The sequence below is a fragment of the Arachis ipaensis genome, chromosome B5 (genome assembly GCF_059453495.1).
Source record: "Arachis ipaensis isolate K30076 ecotype BB chromosome B5, ASM5945349v1, whole genome shotgun sequence".
NCBI classification, from domain to species: domain Eukaryota; kingdom Viridiplantae; phylum Streptophyta; class Magnoliopsida; order Fabales; family Fabaceae; genus Arachis; species Arachis ipaensis.
In genome coordinates this window covers 145,319,168-145,339,733 of record NC_142440.1, presented here as the reverse complement: position 1 = coordinate 145,339,733, position 20,566 = coordinate 145,319,168, and the positions used below count along the sequence as shown (strand labels likewise).

The following is a 20,566-nucleotide window of genomic DNA, read 5'->3' as shown; positions in this document are numbered from 1 at the left end:
TTGCCTTTGAGTGGTCGAGCTGGGGGTATTTTTTCAGTGTCGCAGACTTCTCTGTAGACGTCCACAAGGGACACCCGAAGAGGGGGTGTAATTGTGGTATTTTTTTATTTTTTCCCCATGTCGATTTTCCTTCTTTTTGGACTCTTTATCCTTGTCCCGGGAGGGATAGGTGAATCCGGATTTTGAGGTTTCTCCTAGTCGAGAATTTTCCTTCATGTTGATGTATTTCTCCGCTCATTCTTGTACTTCGTTCAGAGATGTGGGGTATTTTTTTGATATAGATTGGCTAAAAGGTCCCTCTCGTCGCAGGCCATTGATGAGGCCCATGATGGCGGCCTCTGTTGGTAGGCTTTGTATGTCTAGGCATGTTTTGTTGAATCTTTCCATGTAGTTACGAAGACTTTCCCGATCTCCTTGCTTGATTCCTAACAGACTTGGGGCGTGTTTAGCCTTATCTTTTTGGATGGAGAATCTGGCCAGAAACTTCTTGGCTAAGTCGTCGAAGCTTGAGATGGACCTAGGAGGTAGATTGTCGAACCATCTAATTGCTGTCTTTGTTAGAGTAGTCGGAAAGGCTTTGCAGCGAACTGCATCTGATGCGTTGGTGAGGTACATTCAACTTCTGAAATTGCTGAAATGATGGCCGGGGTCTGTAGTGCCGTCGTTCAAAGTCATATCCGGGAGCTTAAAATCTTTCGGGATTTTGGTCTTCATGATCTCCTTGGTAAATGGATCTTGATCCTTGCGGGAGCTATCCTCATGAGATGATCGATTAGCTTTGGCCTTGAGATCGGCTTCGATTTTTAGGAGTTTGTCCTCCAATTCTCGGCGTCGTCTTATTTCCCTTTGTAGGTTTTTCTCTGCTTCTCGTTGATGCTCCGCCCCTTTTTCGAGTTGCTTCAAGCGATCTTGAAGTGCCTCCATGGCTTCCACAGTCGGTGAATCGGTGTTTTTGTTAGGTTGAGGAGTATCTTTTGATGTAGTGTCCGCGTTCTTGTGTGGTGTTCTATCTTCCAGATCTGAATCGTGATTGTTGTCATGGTCATCCGCCATGGTGATGGGATGACTTCCAGGTCCCCGGCAATGGCACCAATGTTCCGGGGGTTACCTGAAACTGTAGGTCGATCTCGGACGAGATCTTCTGTACTGATCGGCGATGACGTGTCCGGCTGTGGGTGGTGGCCGGAGCAGTCGCGTCCGACTTGTTGGACCTGGTAATGCTGCTGATCCTTTGTCACCGGAGGGTGGTGGTACCTGCAAGGAACTCCGATGCTTAAGTTAGCAAGGGTATTAAGCAAGTTTTTAGTAGAATCAGAGTATGAGTTATACCTGGGTGCTCTAGTGTATTTATAGTAGTGTGGAGTGACCTTTTTAGATAAGATAAGTTAGTTATCTTATCTTTATCTTATCTTATCTTTGGGTGAGGTCAGCTTATCTTCAAGGGAACCGCCTTTATCTCTATAGGCTTGGACTGCCTTTGGATTTGGGTCGTGTCCCTCTATTTGGGCCTTTTACTGGGCTTTCCTGGCACTTTGGCCGAGCTCTTTGAGAAGATGTCGGATAGTCTGACCTGAAGAGGTCGGTCGCCTTGTTGCTAAACATCCCGGGTCGGATAGCTCGACCCAGGGTATGAACAGTGCCAGCTTATGAACATCAACCAAGTGGCCAGTTTTGTCACAGTGCTAGCACATCTTTATAGATGCTCGACCTCTTCCTTTACCAAATACTCTACAGCCCCTTCCTCTTCCTCTATTGCTAGAAATTGGGTTGCTCACTGCTGCAATGATCACAGCTCTAGAATTCAGGATTTCAGCTTAGTTCATCTGCAGTTCTTGTTGCAAAAGTAATGAGAAAATTGCAGTTACATCGAGAAAGGGCTTCATCAACATTATTTGGGACTTCACAGTAGCGTACTGCTCATTGAGTCCTCTTAAAAAACAGATGACATTCGTCTGCTTCCTATAACCTTTCATCACTCCAAGTCCACAAGAACATGTCTCAACACACTTGCATAGAGGAATGGGTCTAAACTCATCTAACGCTTCCCAAATTCCTTTAAGTTTAGTAAAATAGGATGTGATCGACATTTCTCCTTGTCTTATTATGAACAAATCTTGTTGTAATTCAGCTATCCTAAAAATGTCTCCTTCATAAAACCTATGCTTCAAGTCATTCCAAAGCTCATATGCATCATTACACCATAATACACTTTGCAAAATTTCTTGACTCAAAGATGCATGAAGCCAAGAAAGTACTATCGTATTGCATCTATCCCAAGCACTGAAGGTACTATCATTTTCATCAGGTTTTGGAAGAGATCCCTCCACAAATTTAATCTTATTTTTCGATATCAAAATAATCCACGCAGATCGGACCAAGAGTGGTAATTCTAGTTTGATAATGGAATTGGAGTAAGAATGATACCTAGATTCTCACTAGGGTCTAGAAAAAAGGGACTCGATGGGTCTTGATTGAGGCTGGTGTTCGTTTTTGCAGCTTGTGATTGAAACGATGATAATTGTGCTATCATTTTTGCAAACTTCTGAAAATCTGACACGATGAATTCTTAATTCTCTGGATTTGGTTGATCCATCGTTCTTTCTTGTGTGTTTGCCAAAATTAGGCTTGAACCACAAGATTAGAATTCACAAAGCAATTAAACCTTAAATGGTGGAAGGAACTCACAGATCTATGCAATCGTCCATTCTCACTGCACCTTGTTGAAGTTTTGTCTCAGGTAGCAGAAAAAGAATTTGATGATGATTTAGTGTGAGAGAGAAGATTGCTAAAGCAGAATTTTGAGAGCTTAATTCTGATTTATTATCACACTTACATCAGATACAAGCCTTCCTTATATATACATCATAATAAGTTTAACTGGTAGATAATTATCTGCACTATATAACTAACCATCTATTCTACATTACTAAGCTAATTTCTCTAATTGACTAACAAATATAAATGACTTAGTTTACTAATTGAATTTTGCAAACACTTTTATTCTCCAACACTCTGTCACAAACACTAATTTTTTCTCTTCTTTTATATTCCTTGGATTCGGATGTGGATTTACTCCCGATGATAGAATGAGAAAGATAAAAAGAATAAAAAGAGGAAAAGAAAAAGAGAAAATTGTAAAGAATAGATTCAAATAAAAAAGATTTGGAAGAATAAGAAGAAAACTAAGCTAGTAAAACATAATTATTGTTGGAGGATTAAGCAAGTTGCTGTTTCAATATTCATGATTTTCTTAAAACGTGTCAGGCTTCTTAATAATTTGTCGTTATTTTCTTTTTCTAACAAGCAGCCTGTTCAGAGATTAAATTTTTAATTTTTTAAAATTTTAATTTTTTTTAATTTAAATTATGTCTATCTGAATTTTAAATTATTTTTTAAATTAAATAAATTAATTCAATTTAAATTACAATAATTTGAATTGAATGGTATTATATTATAAAAAAAAATCAAATTAATATAATACAAATAACCATTGTTTGAAAGAAATTAGACTAAATTGAAAAACAAAGTCAGATTAATAGGATTTAAATCATAATAAAGTATATTATATCATATCTATTGTTGGGTTTTTCTCTCCTTTGTGAGGCCCAAGCCCAACATTTTGAGGGTGTCTCTTGCACCCATTGTGCCACAACCCTAGTTCAGATTTTTGGGGGTCATTGAGAGTGAGAGAGAGTAGCCACCAAGTGAGAGAGAAAGGGGAAAAACAGAATTTCCGTTTTTGCCCAAAGTAGTAAATTTCAAATGTCAGTTTCTCAGTTGTTCACCGTTGGATCGACCTGAAATTTAAACTGCATGTTTTTATCATCTTGTTCTTCATTCTGGTCGGTGGAGATGTTGATTGGAGATTTGCAGTGAGAGAAATTGGCTTCGCAAGAGAGAAATTAGGTTTCCCGTTTTTACACAGAGCAGCAATTTTGGAACGGCAGTTTCTCATTCTTTCACCGTTGGATCGACGTGAAATTTGAACTGTAGATTCTTCACATCTTGTTCTTCATTCTGGACGGTGGAGATTTTAATTGAAGGTCTGCAGAGGGAGAAATTGACTTCGACAGCAGCTCTATTTTTTTGGGTATATTTCATCTTCTTGCTTCTAATTTGTAGGCTTTGGTGCTTTGATGTTTTGGCTGGTTATATGCACGTTTTTGTGCTTTGTTTGAGACTCTCTTGTACCTTATTTGATTATAGTGGAGCTATTTCATTGGTCTGGACGACTCGTGGTTTTTACCTCTCACATTGAGGGGGTTTTCCACGTTAAAATCTCGGTGTGTTCTTATTATTGCTTTACTTGCTATATTTGCTTGTTATAGTTGCTGCCATATTGTGTTGTGAGTGCTTTCATATTGTTCTTGTGTTGGACATTTGTGTCGTTTCCGCTGCTAGGCTCTTTCATCTATTTTCTTCCTTAATATTCTAGACATTTGCTTATACTTAAAATTCAAATCTTAACACCTGTATTTTAGAAATACTTTTACTTAATCATATAAGCACAAAGATATGGTTAGCTGTTGCAAAGTAGAGAGCTTCCATAATGTGACTCCAAAGCTATAAACATCGCACCTGGATTTCCAATCACCACTTGGCATAATCATAAATTGTGAAGAGCTTAAAAGGGTGGCAAAGCCAATGAGAAGATCCACGAGACAAGGAAGCCAAAGAACAATAGTTATATGTAACGAAAATTCAAATTTAATTTCCCCTATGCCAGATGATTCAGGTTAGAGAGGAAAACAGACTATGAAATTCTCCTCCAAAAGCAAAATAAAGAAAAACTTAATGACAAAAACCGAGGATAACCAAGCTTACTTTTCATTTGAAGGTTCATTTCTTAACACTTAAGGCACCATCCACTCGGCCTGCAACATGTTATAAAAATGAATGTATCGCAATGCCAAACAAAGCCTTCGGAGCAAAACTAAATACGTGCAGAATATCGGAGCTGATCACACATATGAAAGAGAGGAGATTGAGTTATAGATGAAAGCATGTAGCTACACTAAGGCCCCATTTGGCAATTATCAGAGAACAAACACAAAAACACTAGAGATATATACCTATTTGAAAAAGGAGACATACAGATATGCACAAAATTTATCTTCCCTAAGACAATGTGCACAATTCTCTCTATCTCCTGTCTTTATATGTTTTGTCCAGAAACTCTTATAAAACAATAACTCTAGTAGATTTAATTGTAACAAGCAAAATTCAACAATTTCATGTTTAGGCCTCAACAAAATTAGAAAAGATTTTATCATTTGTTACCAAAGACCATTAATCATAATAGAGTGAGTTGGTAAAGTCTAGACAAGAGTTACAAGAGTTGGTTATGAGAGAAATGTTGGCTGTTAGAACAGTGCCAGCTACGATAGGACAGCTGTAAGTTAGTTATGAGAGAAACTTAAGAATGAAGGGACTGTTCTACCATTTGTACTAGCTTGCACACCAAGCTACTCTTCTCTATATATAAGCACAGATTAGCAATAAGCTCACTAGTAATGCAGACCATACATTTCCTATCTTTCTCTCTGAATTCTCCTTTCTTTCTCTCTCTGTGTTTTCTTCATTCTCTCGTTTTCTCAAACCTTATTCAATTGACATTTTCTTGGCTCATAGCACTAGTAATTGTATCATAAATTGAACATATCATAAGTCGAGGCTGAAGATATAAAATAGCAAGTGCCTCCATTTGTGTATGTTTATATATCTTCAAAAGAATATAAAGCACAACAAAAATAAAAAACTTGAAGTGTTTGAATATTATGTTATCAAATGTACAGTCATCTTCTTTATAGAGGAATTACAAAAATAGAAATAACTAGGAAATAGGAAAAACAAGTGTAATAGTCCGTGCCATGCACGTGATAAGATTGAAATTATAATTTTAAATTTTTTTGTTAAGATTAATTTGAATTATAATAATTTGATTAATAAAAATGTAACATATTATGTATTGTTTGTTTTTTCTTAATCTAATATTAAATGTATTAACTCTAAAATAGTTATTAATTAGTTTTAGTAATTTACTTTTTTCAATAAATCAAACATATATATTCAATGTGACCATAAATAACCTAGTAATACTTAGACCCACCAACAAATTTTTATATGTTGTTTTACTGTCAAGTAAGAACATATCAAAATCAGTTCAAAATAAATAATAAATTATTAGAGAATTCTAATGCACAAAATTTTCTAATAAATAATAAATAATTTAAACTCACTAAAAAATAACTCAACACTTTTCTTTGATACCTACAAAACATATACCTGAAATAATATTATATCAATGTTATATACAGTTTTACAATCATCAATCGTATTTACTATACGTGACTCCTTCTTAAAAGTTATTCTACATACGTGTGCAGTTAAAAGATAAATTACTGGACTTTATTTTATTTTTCTAAATTACTATAATTATGCATTATTCATTAAATGCTACTTAATATTGTAATATAATTATAATAAATATATTTTTCTAAAATAAATTTAGAAGAGAGAATAGTGCTTTCATTTTGGAGGGAAAATGAATTCATGAGGAATTGACACTTCACTTTATTAGTTGATAATGTATTAAATATTGATTTTATATAATTATAATAAAGATATTTTCCTAAATTAGTATAATCATGCATTATTCGTTAAATGTTAATTGTAATATAATTATAATAAAGATATTTTTCTAAAATAAATTTAGAAGAGAAAATAGTGATTTCATTTTAGAGAAAAAATGAATTCACGAGGAATTGACACCTCACTTTTATTAGTTGGGGAAAAAATTCAGTTTTAGTATATTTCTCGTTATTATATATTTTTCTCTAATCAAATATCCACTATTTTCTTTCCTTCGTTTCAACATTTTGAACCTGGGTTTAACTTATCGTAATTCTCACTTCTCAGTCATTCTATTAGATATAGTTGATAACTATTGAAATTTTTTTATTAACATAGGAAAAAATATATTATTATATGATAGAATTAATATGAATATATTTTGTTATTAAATACACAAAGTTAATGTAAAATAAAATTACACATAAAAAAGCAAAGAAAATAAAATTAAAATAGAAAAAACGATAAAAAGATTATTTTTACAATTTTGTTTTGTCATTTTTATGTATAGAAGATTAGAAAATAATAAACTTTTGACTAAATTAATTTTGTATTTGTTGTATTCAAATTAAATAAGTAATAAATTATATTATTTTATTTTATTCCTTAAATTTATATATCATAAAAATCAAATCAATATATATAATTTTAAATTGTGTGATACTTAAATATCTAATCAAATTAATTAGTTGATATAATTAATGCATCATAATGAATTGTATTTAATAAGTTAAACAAAATAAATTAAGAAACACTCTCAGAAACATGCTACGTTGACTCTATTATTAAATGTAAAAAATCGATTTTTATATAATAGAATCGATAATATAATAGACGGGGAGAAAGAAAAAGATAAATATTTTAGATCCTATGTTGTTTCATTTGGATGTTATAATGTGGGTATCACATTATTTTACTTATTCTACCATATGGACCTTTTTGCAACTTTATTTCAGTATCAATAGAATTTCACTACCTTTTAGTAATAAATTAAAATCCAAAATAAAACTGAAAAAAAAAGTAAAGAATATAAAATTATTGATTGAAATTTTATTTTATTTTTTGTTATTATAACAGGTATTTTTATTTAATATACCAACACCGTACAAAATTAATCGTAAAAAGAGTATAAAATATAAATAAATATACTGAATTAAGAGATAAAATTATATTTGTTATCTTATTTTTACTTTTAGCAGCACAATAGAATATCATCTACTCAACATAATTTAAGATGCCAATTATAATTAATTATACTTTTTATTTTAAAATATTTAAAATTAATCTTAATATAAATAAAAATAATTTAATACATTAAATAAATTAATAGAATAATATAAGTTAACTATTTTTTTGATTAATTTTGTTATTTTTTCTGATTACCTTTAAAATTATGACTTTTTTTTTAATTTGACCGTGAAATAAAATTAGAGTTGTTGGTCTACACCATTAAAAAAATAATATTATGCAATTACATTTGTACATATAACATGTTCCTAAATTTTTATATGCAAAACTTAAGATTCTGTATTTCTTTATTTATGCCATAAATAAGTATTATATACAATGATTCGTATTGATTTAAAAGCTTAAAATTTTTTGTATGTATTAATTTTATATTTAATATTAAAACATGAAAATTTACTATGTTATTTTACTATTAATGTATGTAGTATTATATTATAAAATATAAAAATTAAAATGATTATTATATAGTTTAGATGGATTGAATTAAATATAAAAATATAAAATAGAATTATATTATTAAATTTTAGTAATTTTAATTAGTTAATAATATAAAATAAGATAGAAGTGACTATTTATAATTGAATAGTTTTGGTTGATTAGACTAAAAAAATAAAAAATATTCTAAATAAAAAGCCAAATTAATTTTAATATTAAATTTATTAATACGATTTTAATTTTATATAATAGTTAGATAATAAATTAGAAAAAACAAATGGAAGGATGGTTTTAATTAGTATTTGATAAAATATTTATTTAGAATAATTAAAAAAAGTAAAAGTATGATATTATTAAAAATAATATATTTTTATGTTTAAAATATATTTAAATAAAATATTTGTAAAATATAAAATTTAGAATAACATAGCTTCATGAATATTAATTATTAATCAATTATGAACTAACATAAAATTATAATACAATTTATTGACGAAAAATAATCAATAATTAATATTAATAAATATAAAAATTATCCAAAGACTTTGATTAAAGTATGAATGGTTAATTATTATTTATTATTAATAATATTTTATTCATAACTAAAACTAAAAATATAATTATTCAGATTTAGATTTTAGAGAAGAATAAACGTATAAGTAACAAATAATCTAGTTTATCATGCATATTATAAATTAATTAATTAAACTAACTGATATAATGAATTATAATTAATTAATTGGTATAAATTATAATAAATTATATGATATTTAAAAAAAAATAAAATGAATAAGAAGAAAATAAAAAAAAATAGAAGAGATAAAAGACTACAATAAAATAAATTGAGTGTGAGAGTTTTATTTTTTTTTTTATAAATTTTATATCATATCCGTTTCAATAATAATAAATAAAAATACATCAACTTGATATCTAAGAGAAAATGATGAGATAAAATCATAACACAGTTCTAAAACAAAAGCTTAAATTAAACCATAATATCATTGTACAACACAAATTGAGAGTAATTTCACACTATAATATACCACACAAACAGATAAATAACTTAAGCTTAATTACGAAATTTTTTTATTTATGCATACATGATAACACCATGGTCTATAAATGCTTCATGGATAACATATCATATATTGCTCTGAATGATAAGCACGGGAGTTGAAGAGTGTGTGGTGGTTTGTGTCCACGATAGTTGCCTTCTTGCGACGACGCCTCATAGGAAGAAAAAGAATTGTTGTAAAAGCTACCTAATGAAAGAGTAATTGGTAAATGAATGATATTTTCTTCTAGTATATATGGTCTTTTATAATAGTAAAATAAAAATAGAAGGAATAAAATTTTATATTCGAAATAGAATTTGATATTTATCGTAATAAAATTAAATAAATAATCAGTTATAATTCATGTATTTAAATAAATAAAATAAATAAAATAAAAATATTTTTAAGAATTAATCAAATCAGTTAGTTGATACAAATAATTAGTATAATTGATTTTATTTGATTTATTGAATTCAAAAAAATAAATTAAGAAATAATTGATTGAATTAACTAGTTGATATAATTAATTTATTATAATTGATTGGATTTAATAAATTAAAAAAATAAATAGAAAAACATATGAGACAATGTTTTTTTTTTAACTAAATTAATCTGTATTTGCTGTATTTAATCATTATAAGTAACAAATCATCTATGCTATTATGTACCTTGTAAATTAATGAATTAAAATAATTGATATAATAAATTACAATTATTTTATTAATATGAATTATAATAAATCGTGTGATATTTAAATATCTAATCAAATCAATTAGTTGATATAATTAATTTACTGTAATAAATTGTATTCAATGAATTATAAAAAATAAATTAAGAAACACACTCAAAAGTAGTGACGGATCCAAAAATTTTAAATAGTGGGAGTAAACATATAGCATATAAAAATAATAAAAAATATTTATAAATATATCAAAATATATAAAAAATAAATAATATAAAAATATTAAATATTAAATAATTTTTATGTAATCATTATCAATATTAATATATTGATAAATAATAATATGGTTATTAATTTATCTTTCTGTAAATTAAATATAATAATAATAATAATAATAATAATAGATAAAATTAATCAAAATATAAATAGGTTATCTTCTAATCAATAATAAAAGTAAAATATATTTTTTTTATGAATTATATACAATAAATGAGATTTTAGGAAAAAAATCTATACTAAATTTCTCATATTTTGATTATATATTTTATAGATTATTTAATTATTATTAGTTATTTAATAAAAGAAAGACAAAAAATTAATTTCAAATAATAATATTAATAATAGAATTAGTTACTTAGATGGATAAAAGTACAAAATGTATTAATATTTTAATTAATTTTTATTTTAATTTATGTTTGAGAACTAATTATCAAAATAGATATTCAATACAAATTTTTCAATTTACTGATAAATATTAAAGTGGAATTGAAAAAAAAAAACAGAGATATAACCTATAACTAAATAAATTTATTAATTAAATAATGTTACAATAATATTTTATTTTTATTAAGTTAATTTAATATATAATTTTATCTTATATTTTTAGATACAAATTAGAGTCTAATTTTAATTATTGATAGTATAAAATATTTTATATAATTGTTTACTTATGTCTATTTTTTTGGATTATCATTTAGGTGAATGCAATCAATATAAAAAATAGTTATTTTTTATGATATGATATTATGTCATTGAATATTTGTGTAAAACTACTTTACACTAATAGTGTATCAAAATTATAAATTGTACCTTAAAATGATCAACTTCGATGAAAAACGAAGAATACATTCTTATTCTATAAAGTAGTAAAAAAAATATAAAATTATGAGTTGACTCTTAAATTTAGATTCATGTACCACATAAAAACATTATATATAGACTTTAGTAAAACAAAAATAAATATATAAATTATTTATTATTAAGGTAATTTTTTATTATATACAATAATTACACATCATATATTAATTTTGTTGAAATTATATAATTTTTCATAATATGATTAGAACCATTATCTTCTATCATAATCGGAGAAATCCCGGACAATGAATAAGAATATTATACCTGATATACATAGATTGAAATAGAAATATATGTCTTGAAATTTAGAAATATAAATTCTATTATATCTTCTTAAACAAACCTAAACAACTCTACACTAATAGCTCGTGCCATGTCGTGTTTTTCAATAAGACTTAAATTTAGGAACATATAGAATTTTAATAATAATACACGGGTAATTGAAATAATTTATATACGAATTTTTCAAGTTATTATTATTATTATTATTATTATTATTATTATTATTATTATTATTATTATTATTATTGGATAACAAATAAGAATTAGAATTATATTAATATTTTTAAAATTAATATAATTAAAATGACTAAAAATATTTAAAATTAATGTGCATTATTAATATCATAAAATTTGATCATTTTATGATTAGATTCAAATATTCTTATCATAATTACTACGACCGGTGCAATTATCATATTATTATTATTATTATTATTATTATTATTATTATTATTATTATTATTATTATTATTAAAAGTATTTTCAATTAATAATTGATAAGTAGTTTAATAATGCATTAAATATTGATTTGATATAATTATAATAAAGATATGTTTTAAAATTAGTATAATTATGTATTATTCATTAAATATTAATTATAATATAATTATAATAAAGATATTTTTTATAAAATAATTTAGAATAGAGAATAGGAAAGTTCATTTTAGAGGGAAAACGGAGTCACGAAAGATCGACACCTCACCTTCATTAGTTGGGGGAAAACCCAGTTTTAGTATATTAAGTAGATACTAATCTAAAATAATGAAAAGATTTCTAATCATAAAATCCCTAAAATTAAGCTAAACTAAAAAGGAAAAGATATTATAATTAATTCTATTTACAGAAAAGATTCATAAAAGAAATTAGGAATCTGATTTTGATTTGATCTAGTCAACAAAAAATATATAGCAAAATGAAAAACAAGAGCATCAAAGAACGAATAATTCGGAAGGCAGAGGGTATGACACAGTATTTGAGCTTAGAAATGAGGGTTATGGCAGCTTACAGTTCCTGCAGTGATCTGAAAGAAAGGAATGTACTATGCTTCATTCTTGATAAGCCAAAATCACATACCTGTTCAAAAGAAAAAGAAAGTGAAAAAAAAAATTAAACCATATCTACAGGGAGCATTCAGCATGCTATCAAGAAAATTCAATCATGACAATTAGTTGGCACCTTCACAACCCAATTTTTATCAACAAGATGATTTGGTGACTTCAAATCACGGTGTACAATCACTGGAGTGCAGTTGTGCAAATAGTTCATTCCTCGGGCCTGAAGATTCAAGAGATATATGTCATATCAACAGAATTTCACTGATTATGGCAATAATTTACTTAATGAAACTACATTGCAAGAAAAGAAAACAGATTCTTACAGTATCAAGAGCCATCCTCAACCGCCTTCACTCATCTAATTGATTGTTTGGTCGATGAATTAGTCTGTACAAACTTCCTCTGCATAGGAAATATACAATTCAGACTTCAGAGTCATTAAAGGTAATCCTTCCAGAACAACATTAATCAAAATAATAAAAACTCCTGGAAAAGTGTAAGAGTCTAACACAATATATAGTAAGGTAAATTGTGTCTAAATTAACCAAATAATAACTGAAATTTTCATCTTATTTTTGCTTATTACTTCTCAATTAACATTTGAGCTATTAACAGCATACATCACATATTTTAGATGTTCATTTAGAAGTAATCTTTTTGGCCTGCATAGCACTATTCTGTACCATATACTAAGATCTATTTGGGATACACGGTCTCATATGAATCTCAGGAAATAAGGAATCTTAAGTTACCTGGGAAGAAATTCAGTAACAATAGAAAGCATCGGAGGTCGAGTAACTGCTCCCATGAAGAGAACAACATTTGGATGCCTCAGTCTTTTCATTATTTGAACCTATGGCAACTTACATCATATGTTAAATATGAAGTAAAATCATATAAATTCATGAAAATGAACAACTAGTTTTGACATTCATAAAAGAATTAAACAAAATCCTTTTTTTGAATAAGTATAGTCAACTGCATGAACTAAATAACTCCAATGTGCTAACCCTACTTCTTAGTCTCCATCTAATATATTCTTTCCATATATATATATATATATATATATATATATATATATGTTCTCTTATATATACATTCATGCACCACTATATTCTCAAATTGCATTAGGAAATCTATTCATAGAGAGAAACACACAAGATGGAACTATATAACAACAATAGAAGCTATAAAATGTTGGAGAAATAAAACAAGGATTACATCAAAGAGCTTTGAAATGGTCAATCTTCATCAAGAACTTCTAAAAAAAGGCAATTCAACAGGACAAAGTATTTAATCCAAATTTCAAATTAGCCTGGGACAAATACAATAACAATCTAAATAAAGTATTGCAGCAATCTGATATGTCATTATGGAGCATAAAAATCACATCTGATAGTTGTAAATGTGTACTAAATGAAATCATTCATCAACAAAGATAAACATATGAGTAGAACCTACAAAAAGAGACGCTAATGAAATATTACCTCACTTTTGAATTCTTCAAGTGATTCACCAGATATATCTTGATCAAGAAATCTTTTTACAGCAACTTCCTACAAACCAAAGCAGAGACCTGATGTAAATGAAAGAATTCAAAAACCTACGGCCTAACAGAAAAACACAACAAAAAATGACAAGCATAAAAGGTAGTCAAGTTTAAGGTATTGATTACTTTTGTTAAGGGTAAAAATGAAACTGAAGCCAAAAATTTCTTGGGCCTTGCTCAGTTAAGAAAAAAATTACATTTTATAATGTTTGTTGAAAATACAATTTGAATTGTAAGATGGATATGGAATGTATGCCTGAGTAGGAATAAAACTCACTGTTCCACGCCATTTACCACGGTATACCTCCCCATACGATCCTGAATGCAAAAAATAGGCCACCAAAATGTAATTTTAGTCATCATATGGGAATTTATATGTATAAAATTATAAACAACACCATCTAACAAAAGAATGTAACCAAATCTGATGGAGCAAAGTACAGTTAATACCAAGTCCGATACGTTCAGCCAGTGTAATTTCCTCCAACGGAATGTCATATTTGGCAACATCATCTAATATAAAATCAGATTTTATACTGTCATTGCTTACTATAGATCTATCAGATATTCTATCACCTGAATTTGCTCCTACCACAATATTCTCACCATCACCACTACCCTTCGGCTCATAAGCAGTGCCATCCATGTGTCCGTCACTTCGACTGCCTTGCTCATACTGTTTGCTGACAGCTGCAGTGGTTGCTACTACAGCTGCAGCAGTTGCAGTGGCCGCTGCAGCTACTGAAAGCTCAATGTTCGAGTCAGTGTTTGACTTTGCTACAGCAGCTACCATAGAGGTAGCAACAACAGCAGCAGCTGCTGCTGCAGCCGCCGCAACTGGAATATTTTTCCCATCTATTACCTGGGATGGTGTATGTTGTACAGCTGCTAACTTCGGATCAAGAAGGTGGTTTATTCCTAAACCTTCAACAGGCTTAGAGTGCTCTGGCTGGCTGCTTGAACTTCCTTTCGGATGAACTCTGTGGTGAGGTAAAGTAGTCTCCTGTCCACTTTCTGGTTTGTGTTCATCTTTTTCTTCAGTTGGGGAGCCTAACTCGTTATAAATTCAGAAAATAAATTTGGAGGAGCAATGACACCACTTTCAATTAGAACATCATGTAGTTTTTGAGCTAAGTGAGGATTTTCCTTGGATGCATCAATCATATATAATGGAACATCTTTGACTTTCGTTCTGCGCACGGCAGGGGAACTTTTTGCAAATGGATTTGCAAATGTTTGTAAACCTCTTTTTTGTTTTTCTTAGTTTGTAGCATGATAATAGTTAAGATATATGGTCTCATAGGATAACAGTAAATAACTATTAGTTACTATTGAGAGGTCTTAAACACTTAACCTGTAAGCTACAACGAGAAATATCCTCTAAAGAATCAATAAAGCATAGTGGAATCAAAAAGGATGATAGCAATTGCAAACATTGAAAGTTTAAACTTAATTGAATAAAAATGAGATAGTCAAGACATCAGTGGTATTGATGTTATGGCATTGCCAAAGTCCTCTGACCCAACAGATTCAGAATTTACAAAACTATGATACACATTCAGCAACAATAGAGATGTGATTTTAATTTTTGTTGATGTATCTTATCTCTTTTCATCCATTCAATAAGCCTCTAGCAATCATTTCCCGAAGAAGTTTCTCCGCCATGTCATTCTCACCTTTTTCGAACAAAGCACGAATAACGATTTCAAAAGTCACAGCATTTGGTAAGCAACCATTGTCTTCCATTTCCGACAGCAGGGCCAATGCTTCTTCAAATAAGCCCTCTTTACAGAGCCCATTGATCATAATAGTGTATGTCCTCACATTTGGACGATGGTTTTTAATGCAAAGATCTTGAAAAATCTCTTTTGCATCCATAAGTCTTCCACTTTTACATAGGCCATCAATCAGTATACTGTACGTGCATATATTTGGATCAATGCCACTCTCTTTCATCTGAATAAATAACATAAGTGCCTTGTCAAGTTGCTTGATATTGAACATCCCATCCAACAAGGAACTGTAAGTGATTATATCAGCAGGTTGACCTTTATTATGCATCTCAACAAGAAGCTTTGAAGCACAAGAGATTCTCCTTGATTTTCCCAAGCCATCAATTAGAGTATTCTAAGTTACCGTGTTAGGAACCAAGTTCTTGCGACGCATCTCTTCAAAGAGATCCAAGGCATCATCCATCAATTTACTTTTGCACAAGCCATTAATAATAATATTGTAACTTTGTATATCAGGAGCCATTCCTATCTGGGCCATTGTGTCAAATATACATTTTGCCTTGTTTAATTCGTTAACCAAGCAATACCCATCCATTAAACAATTATAAGTAACCACAGTTGGTTCCACAGCATCTTTTGTCATCACAGCCAACACACTCTTAGCATATTTCATATTTCCCTCCTTACATAGTCCATCAATCAAAGTATTATAGGTTTGGACATCTGGAGTAATGTTTTTCAGCATCATATGATTTAGTAAATCAATGGCTTCCTTAAGTTGACCCACAAGGCACAATCCAAAAATTAGAGTGGTATAGGTGATCACATTAGGAGAAATTCCCTTAGCAAGCATTTCAGAATAGAAATGAAAAGCCTCACTTACAAGTGTATCCTTGCAGAGGCTATCAATAATTGTGTTGTAGATGACGACATTAGGAACAGTGCCATACCGTGGGATCTTTTTCAACACTTGAATAGCAGCTGCTGTGTGTCCGGTCTTACCGAGCCCATTGATCAAAGTTGCATAAGTGACTTGGTCGAAGTGAAATCCATGAGCCAGCACTCTGTCGTGAAAGTGCAGTGCTTTTTCAACATTACCACAGAGACAGAGACCTTTAATGAGTGTATTCAATGTTATGGTATTTGGCTGAAAACCCATCCTGAAAATCTTGGCCAATATAGAGAAAGCGAGAGTGATCCGACCCATGCCGCAGCAACAATTGATTAAAATATTCATAGTAACTATGCTGGGCGCAATTCCCCTGGTTTGCAATTGCTGAAAAAGGGAAATGGTGGTTGGGAAATGGTGCGTCTTGGCAAGGGACCCCAAAATCTGGTTAAATTGGATAATGGATGGAGTGCGACGCATAGAGAGCATGCGAGTGAAGGAATCAACAGCTTCATCGACATGGCGAGGGGATGTGAGCTGAGAATGAGAGTGAAGGCTTGACATTGAACATGAACGGGAAGGAAAGCGAAAAGGGAAAACATAGGGCACAAGAAAAGAGGGGATATGAAGAGAGAAGCTGAACCTGGAGAATGATGCTGCACGCAACATTTTTGTGTAAAATCCGATCAAATGAGAAGAAGGAGTTGGAAGAGAAAAGAGCTAATTCAATGGTGGAAACAATCACTGTCATGAAAACAAAGGTCGAGACTTGATAGTTGAGACCAAAGCAAAGAACCATCTTAATGAAATTGGAGATTGGAGATAATTTCCTGATTATTGGCACATCATAGTCTATGGTGCTTCTTTGTCAAATTTTTAATAGTAAAAATAAAAGTATTAAAATAATAAAAATAATTATATTTTTTAAAAAATTGTAATTTATATTTTTTTGTAAAAATTTTTTTTTAAAAGAAAGATATTTTTTATGTAATAAATAAATAAATAAATATTTTTATATTGTTATCATTGATAAATAAAAAAAAATTTTATATGAGATACCAAATATAAAATTACTTTTATTTTTACATGAGATCTTTTAAAAAAAGATAATTTAGAAAAAGATCTTTTTTTAAAGACTCACTCAAATAAATCCATTATCTAAAAGAAGGCAAAAGATTCGATGGTCCCAAAACGTTTGGACCATTAAATAGTCCTATAACAAAATATATTTTTTAAGTTTTTCAATAACTGTTGAATAGTCTTTATTTAATTTTAATTATAAATTAATTTTTTATATATTATTTAATTATAAAATTTATTTTTTATTTATAAATTATTATTTTATCATTCATCTATCATGTTTATTAATAATAAAAAATTAAAACAATGCCAATGAATAATAGCTCATATGGTATAGTCTTTTTATACTCAATTAAGAGGTTGCGGGTTCAAGTCTCGTGATTATAAATTATTATTTTATTATTCATCTATCTTATTTTTAAAATTCTATCTTCAATTTTTAAGTTTTTATTTTGATTTAGATACTCTAATCTTATCTTTTCTTTAATATTAAGATTATAAATTGGTGAATAATCTATCAACAATTACTCAATATTACAATTAGAATTGTTTATCAATCTGATTAATTATCAATTTTTTCATTGTTTATCCATCTACTTAATATCCAATTTTTTTCCTTGTTTATTCATCTCTTTAATATCCAATATTTGTTCATCATTAATTGATAATCACATACTCACAGTTGGCGATAGAGATCCAATCAATTTTTTCACTGTACAAAATCGAGATTAGTGAATATAATCTCTAATTTTGCAATTCTTTGTTTCGATTCTTTATTCATAAAATTGATTGTGGAATGAAAAAATATATTTTTTTAATCTTTTAGTAATGAATTTATTTCTGAAATAAAATAAAAAATTATTATTTTTCAAAACCCAAATTTTCAACTTTAATTTTTCAAATACGAATTTTTTTTATGCAGATCAAGGCGAACTTCACTTCAAATTCTAAAAAAAAATCGCTAATTCAAATTATTAAGCTTCACAATAGACAATGGCAACCATTATCATCGTCTACAGAATATACAGGAGTACACAAGAATACACATGAATAAGTCTTATTTTTATTGGAAAAATAATGATTTTTTTAATTTATAATAAAAAAAATTCTTGTTAAATATGGTTTATTCCTGTGTATTTATGTATTTTTCAAGTTGTTTTGATGATTTCAATCGATTGAATAAAAAAACTCCACGTGCCGTGTAAAATTCAATTGATTGTGTATCAATTCCAATCAATTGAAGTTTAGGAAACCTGAATTTCAATTGATTGGTTTGTGCATCGAATTTCTAACCAACACGATTTTCCTAATCCAATAAGTATGTAACGGATTAATGATAAAATTATGATCGATTAAGAATGTAAAATATTTATTATGATTAATGGAAGATCTAATTTATTATTGTTTTAGTTTTTTATTATTAATAAACATAATAGATGAATGATAAAATAATAATTTATAAAATAAAAAATAAATTTTATAATTAAATAATATATAAAGGATTAATTTGTAATTAAAATTAAATAAGAACTATTTAGCAGTTATCAAAAAACTTAAAAAATATGTTTTGTTATGGGACTATTTAATGGTTCAAACATTTTGGGACCATCGAATCCGAATGTAATTCTACTTTTTGTCATGTGAATGGTCAAAGAAAAAAGAAGATTAAGGAGGTGGAGATTTCTCTTATTGGATAATTGTGTCTAACTCATTCTAAGTAAAAGCTAATTTTATAAAATATGTTGAAATTATATTGTAGGATAATTTTATATAATTCTATATACATCGAATTTTTTAAATTTAAATTAGCCATCATAACACTAAATCAAATCAATATGATTCCAATTATATGATGTACTACTAAATCGAATGAAGTCAATTCAAAAATGTAATATATTTAATTGGACTATAATTTACTTTGAAGTTTGGACAATAATTATCTTTTAAAGAAAGCAATTTTGTTTAAATAAAATAATTGTAAACCCCAACGTTGTGAATTCTAACAATAATTATTTTTTAAGTTTAATTTTGCTAAAGTATAAAATATTTTATATATTGTTTAGAATTTTTTATGCGTAATTATTCAAATCAATCATAAATTACTAACAAGTGGAGTATGAGGAATAAGTACTCTTTTAAATTGCTCTGATAGAGTTTTTCTCAAAACAGAATTGTTGTGCCGTCTAGGTCAATGTTTGACTTTTGTCAATTCCTTTCTTAATTCCTTTCTTTATTTTCTTCTTTATTCCTTTTTTTTTAATTCGTTATGAGAGTCCTTTTATGAAACTGTCGGAGTTTGGAAAACCCCTAAAAGTCCATAACATTGAAGTGTGTGTCAATCCCACTCCCCCGAAATTGTGTTTATATGTGAAATAAAAAACCAATTTTGTCTGGTGGAAAGTAAATTGCAATCTTATCATTTTACAAATTAGAGGATTGTTAGTTCGACGGATAAAGCTGATGGATTGGTTTTAACATAAAAGGAGGGCACAGTGGTTGAGGTTCTTGTTGGAAAAGAGTTTTTCATAGCTGCCAAAGGTAACTGATTGATGCAGAAGTTTTCACACTTATTATCGACAAGTATACCGAGTCGTACCAAGTAATAAACACACGGTGAGTGAGTGTCGATTCCACCATGATTTACGGATTAAGCAAGCAATAATTGAATGATTATTCTAGTCAGGCAATCAGAGTTTAGAGTTTCACTAGCAAAAGCATAAAACAGTGAATTAAATGAAGCAAACAGTAAATGCGTGAGAAAATAATACGAGAAGAGAGTTAAGGTATTGGA

General features: G+C 28.8%; 2 pseudogenes across 2 annotated transcripts; both read right to left on the bottom strand.

Moving 5' to 3' along the window:
* Positions 1–4,493: 4,493 nt before the first annotated feature.
* On the bottom strand, positions 4,494–15,631 carry LOC110262581 (putative serine/threonine-protein kinase SIS8; annotated as a pseudogene). The gene is made up of 10 exons (XR_015883377.1): positions 15,615–15,631; positions 14,524–15,319; positions 14,351–14,391; positions 14,012–14,080; positions 13,277–13,377; positions 12,848–12,926; positions 12,646–12,744; positions 12,476–12,543; positions 4,825–4,874; positions 4,494–4,578 (listed from the first exon to the last, which is right to left on the bottom strand). The product of XR_015883377.1 is annotated as a putative serine/threonine-protein kinase SIS8 (transcript).
* On the bottom strand, positions 15,500–17,482 carry LOC107644299 (uncharacterized; annotated as a pseudogene). The gene is made up of 2 exons (XR_015883535.1): positions 17,339–17,482; positions 15,500–17,232 (listed from the first exon to the last, which is right to left on the bottom strand). The product of XR_015883535.1 is annotated as an uncharacterized LOC107644299 (transcript).
* Between the last annotated feature and the right edge of the window lie 3,084 nt (positions 17,483–20,566).